At 41.5% G+C, this 10,016-nt stretch overlaps 1 protein-coding gene across 4 annotated transcripts in view; it reads right to left on the bottom strand.

Moving 5' to 3' along the window:
* The window catches only part of PHLDB2 (pleckstrin homology like domain family B member 2), a 155,581-nt gene extending 149,650 nt beyond the window's left edge, over positions 1 to 5,931 (bottom strand). Inside the window, exons 1-2 of one of the 4 annotated variants that reach the window (XM_069069826.1) lie at positions 5,608 to 5,931; positions 1,963 to 2,057 (exon numbers count right to left, since the gene is read on the bottom strand). The gene's annotated coding sequence lies outside the window, so the exon portion shown is untranslated. The remainder of the gene's footprint in view (positions 1 to 1,962; positions 2,058 to 5,607) is intronic. The other 3 variants (XM_069069827.1, XM_069069825.1, XM_069069828.1) reach the window with 3 other exon arrangements.
* Positions 5,932 to 10,016: the final 4,085 nt, after the last annotated feature.

The raw sequence follows: 10,016 nt of genomic DNA, 5'->3' as shown, positions 1-10,016 counted from the left end.
AGAGAGAGAGAGAGAGAGAGAGAGAGAGAGAGAGAGAGAGAGAGAGAAGTGCAGGGAGAGAAAGGAACAGAAGAGATTCAATTGCAAAGGATTTTTGAAGCACCACTGCCCCACTAGTGTCTTGGGGGACCATCATCCTCCCACCTTTCCTACTCAGCCTAAAGTCTCAGAGAAGGGACTTGTAAAGACAGAGGATGGGAGTCTGAATCATCTCCACACCTGGAGCGATACAGACCATGTCCAAGTCTGATAAGCGAGGAGAATAGAAAACAAAGCCCGAGTTAAGATAGCAATGGTCATTCATAAAAAAAGGATGACCAACAAGAAGCATACTTATAGAAAGGATACCATAGAAAAATCAACCATATGATAGAAACAAAAGCTGACTGATGAGTCCATCAATAGTATTTACTGGGTGCTCACTATGTGCCAAGTAGAACTGAGTGCTAGGGATAGAAAGGCAAAAACCAGCCTCTGATCTCAAAGGGCTCACAATTTAATAAGAGAGAAAACAAGAAAGCAACTTTATACAGACAACTCAAACTGGAGCTGAGCAACAATGGCAAGGAGTAGCATTAAGGGGATCAAGAGAAATATGAGGAAATACTAACTAATTTTAGGTAAATGCCATCTCATTGGACAAGCATCTCCTTGAAACAACAGCAAAGCAACTCTAAGAACCTTCAGAATGTTTCAGAAGAGCAACCAAAGAACTAAATGAAAATACAAAGAAATGGGACTCAATCAATAATTTTATTGGTATTAAAAAATCCTAATGAGGAAACTCCCTCTACTAATGCAGAGCAGCATCTACTCTGCAAAGTATAGCCATCATTGTCTGAGTCTCTGAGAAGCCAAGTGACTACTCCAGGATCATGCATCCACATATGTTAGAAGTGCAATTTGAACTCTGATCTTTCTGACTCTAAAGCTGGCCCTCTTCTCACTACACTATGCTCCCTCTCTACAAATAAGAATAGAAGTTAGAATTTTTTTTTTGCCTTTTTTTTTGGAGGGCAGTTGGAGTTAAGTGACTTGCCCAAGGTCACATGGCTAGTGAGTGTTAAGTGTCTGAGTCTGGATTTGAACTCAGGTCCTCCTGACTCCAGGGCCAGTGCTCTATTCACTGTGCCACCTAGCTGCCCCTAGAAGTTAGAATTCTAAAGGAAGAGATCAGCAAATCTAATGAGACTAGAAGGTCTGGAACAAAAGAATAAACCTTTTCAGTAGAAGCAGATTCTGCAAAAAGAGAACAACCAAAGCAAGGTAAAAAAAAAAAATTGAGAAAGAACGAAAAATAATGGAATAAATCAAGATTGGAAAAATACATGAGTGCACAACAAAATAAGAATACTAAACTCGGAAGGAGAGTTGGAAATTATCATCTAAAGACAATAGAAAACCAGAAAAAAAGAAAAGCAGGATACCATAGTCCAAGAAATAATGCAGGGAAATTTCTCAGTAGTCATGGAAGTAGAAAGAAATGCAAAGTTCAGTGAAATCCAGAGGTTATCTTTTAACACCAAGAAATATCCTAACAGAACTTCAAAACTACAACATCAAGGAGATACATTTGACATCAGGTAGGCCACGTGTAAAGTATTTCTCATACTGGCAGTAGCTTACTTAGTACCTTTACACGAATAGAGCATTTTGAATGCTTTGTCTTATTTAATTAATCCTAAGAAATTAGTAAATAACTGGATATTATTGTACTCTATTGAAGAAACTCAGAAATGAATGACTAACAGGAAGAATGCTGATCAAGAATTCAGGAGACCTGGGTTTGAGTCTTGGCTCTGTTATGAACTACCTGGACAAGTTACTTAATCTGATTGGGCTTGTTTCTCCATTTGTAGGGAAAAAAAAGAGGCTGAATTAGAAGACCTCTAAAATTCCTTTCTGATAGGAAATTCTATGATTCTGACTAACCAAAGATGATACTAAACACCACCATCTTACCTGGGAATTAGTTGTCTGACTCCCTGGTGCAAAACTTAAGTCTTACATCTTTTCATTCATCAACATATGAAGACTTTCCCAGTTTCCTTGGATATCTGAGGACAACATAGAACATCCTGAGCTTGCTGATTTCCCTTTATTCTAGTTTTCTTTCCATTTTTTCCCTTACATGACTACATCTCCTTCCCTCTCATTTGGCCAGGGAATAGCAAAAACTTTTAAGAGTTAAAGTCTGTTCCTTAATCCCTATGTATACAGATACTATACCCCTATAACAAAGACAACTTAGAGCTCAGTTAGTCTTAATGCATAAAGCCAGAAGCACCTGGGAGGCTGGAGGAAAGAAGTGTTTCTTTGAAACTGATTGGTTGAAATGTACAAATGTTTTATTTTGTACCTGAGTTTCAAGGGGAACATCTGTTGTGTCTGTGAACCCATCTGCTGTCCACTTTACCAGGAATGGTATGGTACAGACATCAGTATAGTGTCACAGGTCATGAACAATAGAATTGCACATCTCTTCCATGGGGATGCTTCATCAAGACATATGTTATATAGTCCCCTGGGGCTGATGCCAAATCAGTCTCCTTTCAAAGGCTACATATGGTAAATCCTGAATGTACCATCCCATATCTTTGGCACAGTAGGGTTAGACTCAGGTCTCAAAAGACTCCTTTTCACTAAATATGGATTTCCTATCTCTATCAAATGAAATTCAGCTCACCCAAACCTAAAGAAAAGCAGTGGGCAATTATTGGTAACTGACACCTGTAATACACTTGGTGATTCTTAAATACAAAGGTTTCCTACAGGCATAAAGAACTTTAAAATGCATTCTGTCTGAGTAGAGTCAGCGCATGCTGTAAAACAAGTTCCTGAAGGAGCCAAATTAGTGTTATGAATCCTGTTAAAATATGCCCTGAAGCAATAATGTAGTATTATGGGGGATTGTAGATTAATCAGATCATTTGGAACTTGTTTTTGTTTGATGCAGAAGACATGTACAGGTTAATAATCAGTTAAGGGACAGGAAAAGACTTAAACATCTGCATGGGCGATCTAACTCATGAAACACGTGTGCTCTTGGAATAGGTGCAGAGCTAATTCTCTTTCCAAGTTTGCAGTTTGGCAAGCCCACACTATGCTATGGGCTAAAAATTAACAAAGTCATAACCCCCATTGCTAGTCTACTAAGATGATTTGAAAGAAATCTAATTCTCTCATTTACATTTCCAGTATACTTTTGGATTTAAAAAACCTCTCTTTTCATAATTGGGAAAATAGTGTATTAGGGTTTTGATTTTTTTTGGGGGGGGGGGAATTGGGGAGGGAATGAAGCTATTTAGCTACTAATTGCTAAATTAAAAGTTGTCCTCTTCCTCTATCTTCCTACCCCCTTCCCCTTCTAACCTCCCTGGATCTGCCTCCCCACCCCCTATAATTCTGCAAATAAAAGGAAGTTCTTCTGGAAAGGATGGTGAAGAGCTCTGGCTTCAGTCAGGCTCCTGGAAGATAGAAGTTATGTGAGCTTCTTGCCATAATTTTCTGAGAATCCTTTTATTCTCCCACCTCCATTATGGATCCAGACTGCACCCCCTACAGTCAAGGTCTTGGGCCTCATCCTAAGAGCAACAGCTGCCAGCTGCTTGAAACAGATTGAAGATTGCAAATTGAGCAAAATGATGACTGTACTAAAACCAAACATCTCATTTTTCCATTTGTCAGTGAGACTGGGATTTGTAAACCACTAGGTCTCAAGAGGTGAAGGCTGCACTGGTTACTTACGTTACTCAAATGCAATAATTCTTCTTTCTCCCAAGTAATAATGAATGTGCATCTTTTATGGATCATTCACAATACCTTTAAATGACTAAATTAAAACCATGAAAAAGGCCACTGTTTCATTGTTTTTTAGAGAAGCTTAATCTTCTTCCTTACAAATATTTTCACAGTCTGGGGCAAGAGCACCCAGGAAATAAGCTCTTCTTTTTAATACTAGACAACCTAAATGTTTATCTAAAACTCAACAACTAGTTGCTATCCTATTAGAATCCAAAAATCCTATTGCTTTGGGGGCACACATTTAGCCCTTCACAGTACAATCAAATACCTCTTGTCAAGATTGAATTTAAGAAGCCTGAAGAAAACACACAGATCATCAAAACACTCTTAACCAAACCAAATCAATCAAAACCTCAAACACCTAACATCTCAACACAATTAAAAATGTCATTCATACATAACTTGGGGGGGGGGAGGTCACAAATATTAAGCACCGATATGTAATTGAGTGTTTACAAAGAATTCTAGCAAAACTGTAATAAGTTTTTGTATGGCTTTTCTCTATTCCCCACTTCCTGCTGCATCTAGGTGGGGCAGCATTCACAGCGGTAAATTGCCTAATAGGTAGAGACTTTGGGGGAGTTATGGAAATGCGAGGTGAGAGATGAGAGATGAGCCTAGAGCAAAATAGTAAGGAGAGAGCTGGGAGGATAAAAGGTAACAGGATTAGTCACAGATTCAGAGATTTAGACCTGGAAAGGGCCTTGGAGGTCATCAAGTCCACTCCTTACTCCCATTTTACAGATGAGCAAATTAAAGCCCTTTGAGGTTCCTAGATCCCACAGGAAATGAGAGCAGAGCTCACATTAGAACCCAGGTCCTTCAACTCCAAATCCAGCACTTTTCTCCCCCAGTCCCACTTTGCCTCTTTCTTCTAGGTTTCTCTTTTGCATAAGAAGGGTAGATGGATTTATGGAGGAGGTAGATTCCATTTACAAAGCTCTTTAAAACAGGAAACCCCAGCCCTTGGAGCTACTGCCTGTCAGCCTTTTAATTTCCTGGCTCTGGCTGGGGTGAGCCAGGTCTTGTGCGCTTTTAATAAATGACTGACTGGATCTATATTATTAAATCTCCTAAACAAAAAAAAAAGTGAACATCCCCCTCCTCAATCAGCTGGGGCCAGCACGTAGTCTCGCTTTTGCAAAGTTGAACACCGGGATACGTCAAACAAGGCAACAAAAGCCACGCTTGGCGTCTGGGGGGTTGAAACTTAGAGGTAACCTAGACACCCGCAGAGCAAAGTAGAAAAAGTCCCAGCCGGGAAGCTCCCACCCAAGTTCTCTGACTCTCTTTCTTCCTTCCAAAGCCCCACTACAACACAGCGCTCGCTTTCATTGCACCTCGGGGTAGCCCCAGTTCTACACTTCTATCCCAAAGTCCCATCCAAAAGGAGGTGCTTCTGGGGTCCCTACAAATCTCTCAAGCTCTCCCTTTGGGGGCTGTTGGGAGAGAATTATGCAAAGTCTATCTCCTCTGTTTTACAAACGCAGCTGCCGCACCCCCGATCCAACACATATTCCACCCCAGGGAGCCCAAGATGAGGGTAAAGACCCCTTTTGCATCCGCTCCTCTCTTCCGACAGCTCACTCCAGTCCCACGACCCCCAGATCCAGCTCGAAGATGAGTTCCCCCAACAGTCCCCACATGTTCTTCTTGGTGCCCCTCAAAGGCCAAGCAACCCTTGGCTGCTTCTTATCCGCCCCCGAGTCTTTCTCTACTCCGCGGACCCCCGTCCATGCTTTTGTTCCTGGTGCCGGGGGTGAAAAAGAGCAAAGAAAACTATTCGTCCCTGCCCTCACTAACCTTGTCATCCTTTCTGCTGCTTCTTGCGGCGGGATCCTGGACGTCTCTCTTCCCGTTCTGCCTTTGCCCTGCCCTGCCCTGCCCTGCGCTGCTCTGCCCTGCCCCGCTCTGCGAAATCCCAATCTCAGTCCGTCCGCTCCAGCTGCAGCCCGCCCTCTTCGGAACCAGACAGAGCAGCGCTGGCCCCCCACCCAAGGGCCCGCCAGATCTCCTCCACCTCCTCCTACTCACCGCCCCGCAACCGGCTGCAACCAACTCCGGCCAGAGGGGGAGAGAGAGCCCCTGGTACCCACTGAGACTAGGAGAAAGCACCCCTCTCGCGTCCCACCCCCGCTGTGGGGCAATAGTCCTACTCTCTCGTCCCAGACGCCGACTCCCTAGCCCCGGGTGGGAAGGGAAGGGAAGGTATTTACCCGGAGCCCTCTGGGGCAGCTTCCCCCCTCCTCCCTTCCAGTGGTTGGCTCTGTTTCTCCCCTCCCGCTCCAGTCCCCTTATTTATGACCCTGGTTTAAGACTGTTGTTATTCCTATTAATGAAAATGGGGATAAAGACTTCTGAGGCAGATTGCCAGGATGGCTGGGCTGCAGGCACTTGTTATTATGCCCCATTATAGGACACTATCTGTTCAAAGCCTAGTCTGCAGCCGTTCATTAGTGATTTTTGTGGAAGAGGGGCGGGATAGTGTAAGATCTGCACTTTACTCCACACCCGCTAATTGAACTTCTCCGGGGAAACTGCTAGTGACTGCAACCACCTTTTGACAGTTTGCCTGTGGGGCAGTTTCCTTGGTGTGTCATAAAGTTGTATACAGCAGAATCGTTACAGAGAGGAAGGGATCGTCTCTAAATTGATAAATAAAATAAAAAAACAAGCCCCATCCTAGCCAACACCTTCAACCTTTCCCAGTTGTACAGTGGGAAGAACGCCTGGGAATCTGGAATCAAATCCCACCTCTTGGGTTACAAAGAGACAAGTAACCATGACAGCTCTTTTTGTGGTGTTCATCAATTGGAGAATATATGGGGTTGTTTTGTTCAGTGGTATCTTACACTTTGTGACCCCATGGGCTATATAGTCCATGAGGTTTTCCTGGCAAAGATACTGGAGTGGTTTGCCATTTCCTCCTCCAGTGAATTAAGGCAAACAAAGGTTAATTGACTTGTCCAGGGTCACACAGCTAGTAAGTGTCTGAGGCTGGGTTTGAATTCAGATCTTCCTGACTCCAGGCCTGGCACTTTATCCACTGAGTCACCTAACTGTCCAATAGTTATTAGGACCTTGAAAATTCTTACCAGAACAAGAAAAGTACTGTAAGATTTGAGGGAATGGAGGGAAGTGTCTCTGTAGAATGTAAACTCCTGGATAAGGATTCTTTCTTTTTTCTCTTTCTTCTTTTTAAAAATTTTTATATCTTTAGTGGCTAATCCTGTGCCTTGTGCATAGTAGGTGTGTTCTGGGTTGGATCTGATAAGCCAATCCCCTTTTTAATTTAAGTCTGATCTTAAAGAGATCATTCAACAATGAATAAAATAAACTTAGCTATAACAGGGGAAGGATACAACCCTGTGGGTTGTTCTTTCCTTCATGTGCCCTCCCTAACTATCTGCAGGCAAGAGTATTTGCTTTTCACATTTCCTGCTCTCTCACCATTATCCCTCCCATTACATCCCACTGGGTCCTATGTCCACCTTCCCTTATCAGCTAGGAAAATGTGGAACTGAACACATTGGTCAGGAGTGTGAGTGGACTTCCTTGTCAGCAGTTCTATAAATTACTTTGGGCCTATTAACTCCTCTGTGTTTATATGTGTTATTTGGAGCAGATTCATACCAAAGCAAAAAATGGACTTATTTCATCTTATTTTGAGACCAATGAAGGGGAACCCCTCAGCTTTCCCTGATAGAACATAAGCTCCTTGTGGGCAAGTACCAACTCATTTTTTTGTCTTTTTACCTCAGCACACAACCCAGTGCCTGTCACTAAACAGATGCTCAATAAATGCTTGATTGCATGATTGCTTGACTTGTGAAGAAAATTGTATTTTCCTCCCCATAATGTCTAAATGGCCCATGTGCTTCTCTCAGTTCTATTTAAGATGAAAGAAAGCATCCTGACCACAATGCCTCCAAAATCCTCTCTGGCAGTCTGCTATCTCCTGATTATTTTTCAGCTAAGTCAAATGATCCTGTAGGCAGGGTAATTCTTACTGAAGAAAGGTTACCTGAGGATAATCAGAAGAGATGTCATTGCACTTTTCAGGAAAACCTGTTGCCTTCTGAGAACTGGCCAGTGGCCTGAATTTCATCAGGCCTACTTTCTGGAGATCATTCTACCTAGATGGCCAACATGGGGTCAGTACTCCAAAACTCCAGAGAAGAGATTATTGAGGTCTTTCAGTGTCTTATAAATGAGGTTTTAGTTTTCTGAGTGTCTATTAAGTGTATGACACTATGGGACAGGGAAGGAGCAGAGGCAGACCATGCAGAGATAAAGATGAGAAAACTTAGTCTCAGAGAGTTCAAGTGACTTGTCCAGGGTGACACAATCAGCATAGATAAGACATAGGTATCAAATTCCAATCTTTTTGACTCTAATTTTAGCATTCCATCCCTTATGCCAGTGGTTCTCAGTGGTACTGGGGACCTCTGGGGTTCCTTGAGTCCCTTTTTAGGGGTCTGTGAAGTGAACAATTTTCATAATAAAAGACATTTTAAATTCTAATACAGTAAATATTGATAGATATAATGCACATAAAAACTCTTTGAGAGGTCTTTAATAATTTTTAATCCTGTAAGAGGATCTTGAGACCAAAAAGTTTGAGAAGCACTGCCCTATGTCATCCTTGATAGCCTGAATCAGAAGTGTCAAACTATTGTCCCATGGGCACATGCTACTGCCCAAACCTAAAATATAATTAGGAAATGTTTAACAAAATTTTAAAACAGTACAATTCAACATAGATAATGTGAATTTGATGTTTTCTAGGTCAGTTTGGGGCCTACAGAGATGCCTTTATATTTGAAGTTTGCATTACTGTCCTAAAGTCAGCTTCTCCTTCTTAGATAACCATCTCCTGCTTTGGGAAGCTGGTCCAGAAAACCTTACCTTTTACTCCAGGGATTCTTCAGTGGATATAATGTTGCACCTGGAACCAAGAAGACCTCAGTTCAAATTCAGCCTCAGACCTTCACCAGCTTTGTGTTCCTGGGAAAATCACTTAATCTCTAGCTGCCTTATTTTTCTTACATCATTAAAAAAATGTTGATGATAATAGCAACTACATTCAGTTGCTGTGAGGGTAAAATGAGATGATATTTGCAAACCTTAAAGCACTATATAAATGCTAGCTATTGTTATTATGCACAACATTGAGGGCTCCTAGGTGTTCTCTGACTATAATTTCATTTTTCACTGCCATGAATGCTGTTAGTGGGTCCAACATTTCCAATGCAATTCCATCCTCTTTTGCAAAGAAAACAAACCAAATAAGAAAGGCACTCTGCCTTCACATTGTTCATTATCATCATCTCAAGACACAGCCCTATCTTTTCTTTGTTCATCTTTTTCTTTCCTATGTAGGTTTTCAAAAAATCTTTTTTTTCCTCCTTATCCTTCCTTATCTACCTAAGGCCATTTTGAACTGTGGTTCTCCTGACCCAAATATTGGAATTGGTTGGTATATCAACTGACATTTATTAAGCACCTGCTATGACCAGGTATTTATTGTGTTCTAAGCACAGAGCATACTAAGAAGGGCAAAAATAAAAATAAAAATAGACCATTCTCTCAAGAAATTCACAGTGGAATGGATTAGAGACAGCACTCAAACTACATACAAACAAGATAGATACAGTTTAGAGTGGGGGTAATCTCATAGGAAAGGCACTAAGATTCAGGAAGACTGGGAAAGACAGATTGTGGGACTTTAGTGGAGCCTTGCAGAGCCTTGAATGTCAAGACTTTTTAGGCAATGGGGAGCCATTGAAGCTTTAAGTATTTTATGCAGCTTTCTTTTTAAAAAAAAGTATTTTAGATTTGTTAGGTACTCAAGTCAACAAGGCAGAAATAGAAACTGGAGAAGAAATCATTTGGCTAACAATCAGCAGAAACTTCAGAGAGATGTGCAAAGGTCAACAACCCAGCATCCCTTTGCTCTCTGAGATTTGTGATTGACTGCATTCTCTGTTTTGAGTCTTAAACTGATATCCCACTTAAACCTAAAATTTAAATGAATGTTAATCTCTTAAATCAAAGCTCTAAATCATTTAGGAATGTATAATGAAATTCCAAAGTACAATTTTCTTTTTTTAGTTTGTATTGGAATCAGACAGACAGGAAAGGGATGTTTTGTGTGTGTGTGTATGTGTGTGTGTGTGTGTGTGTGTGTGTGTGTGTGTGTGTGTGTGTGT

Source organism: Petaurus breviceps, unplaced genomic scaffold (assembly GCF_028583685.1).
Source record: "Petaurus breviceps papuanus isolate PSGF00001 unplaced genomic scaffold, PetGlider_PUasm1.0 90792, whole genome shotgun sequence".
Taxonomy (NCBI): Eukaryota; Metazoa; Chordata; class Mammalia; order Diprotodontia; family Petauridae; genus Petaurus; species Petaurus breviceps.
This window is presented reverse-complemented; position numbering and strand designations above follow the sequence as displayed.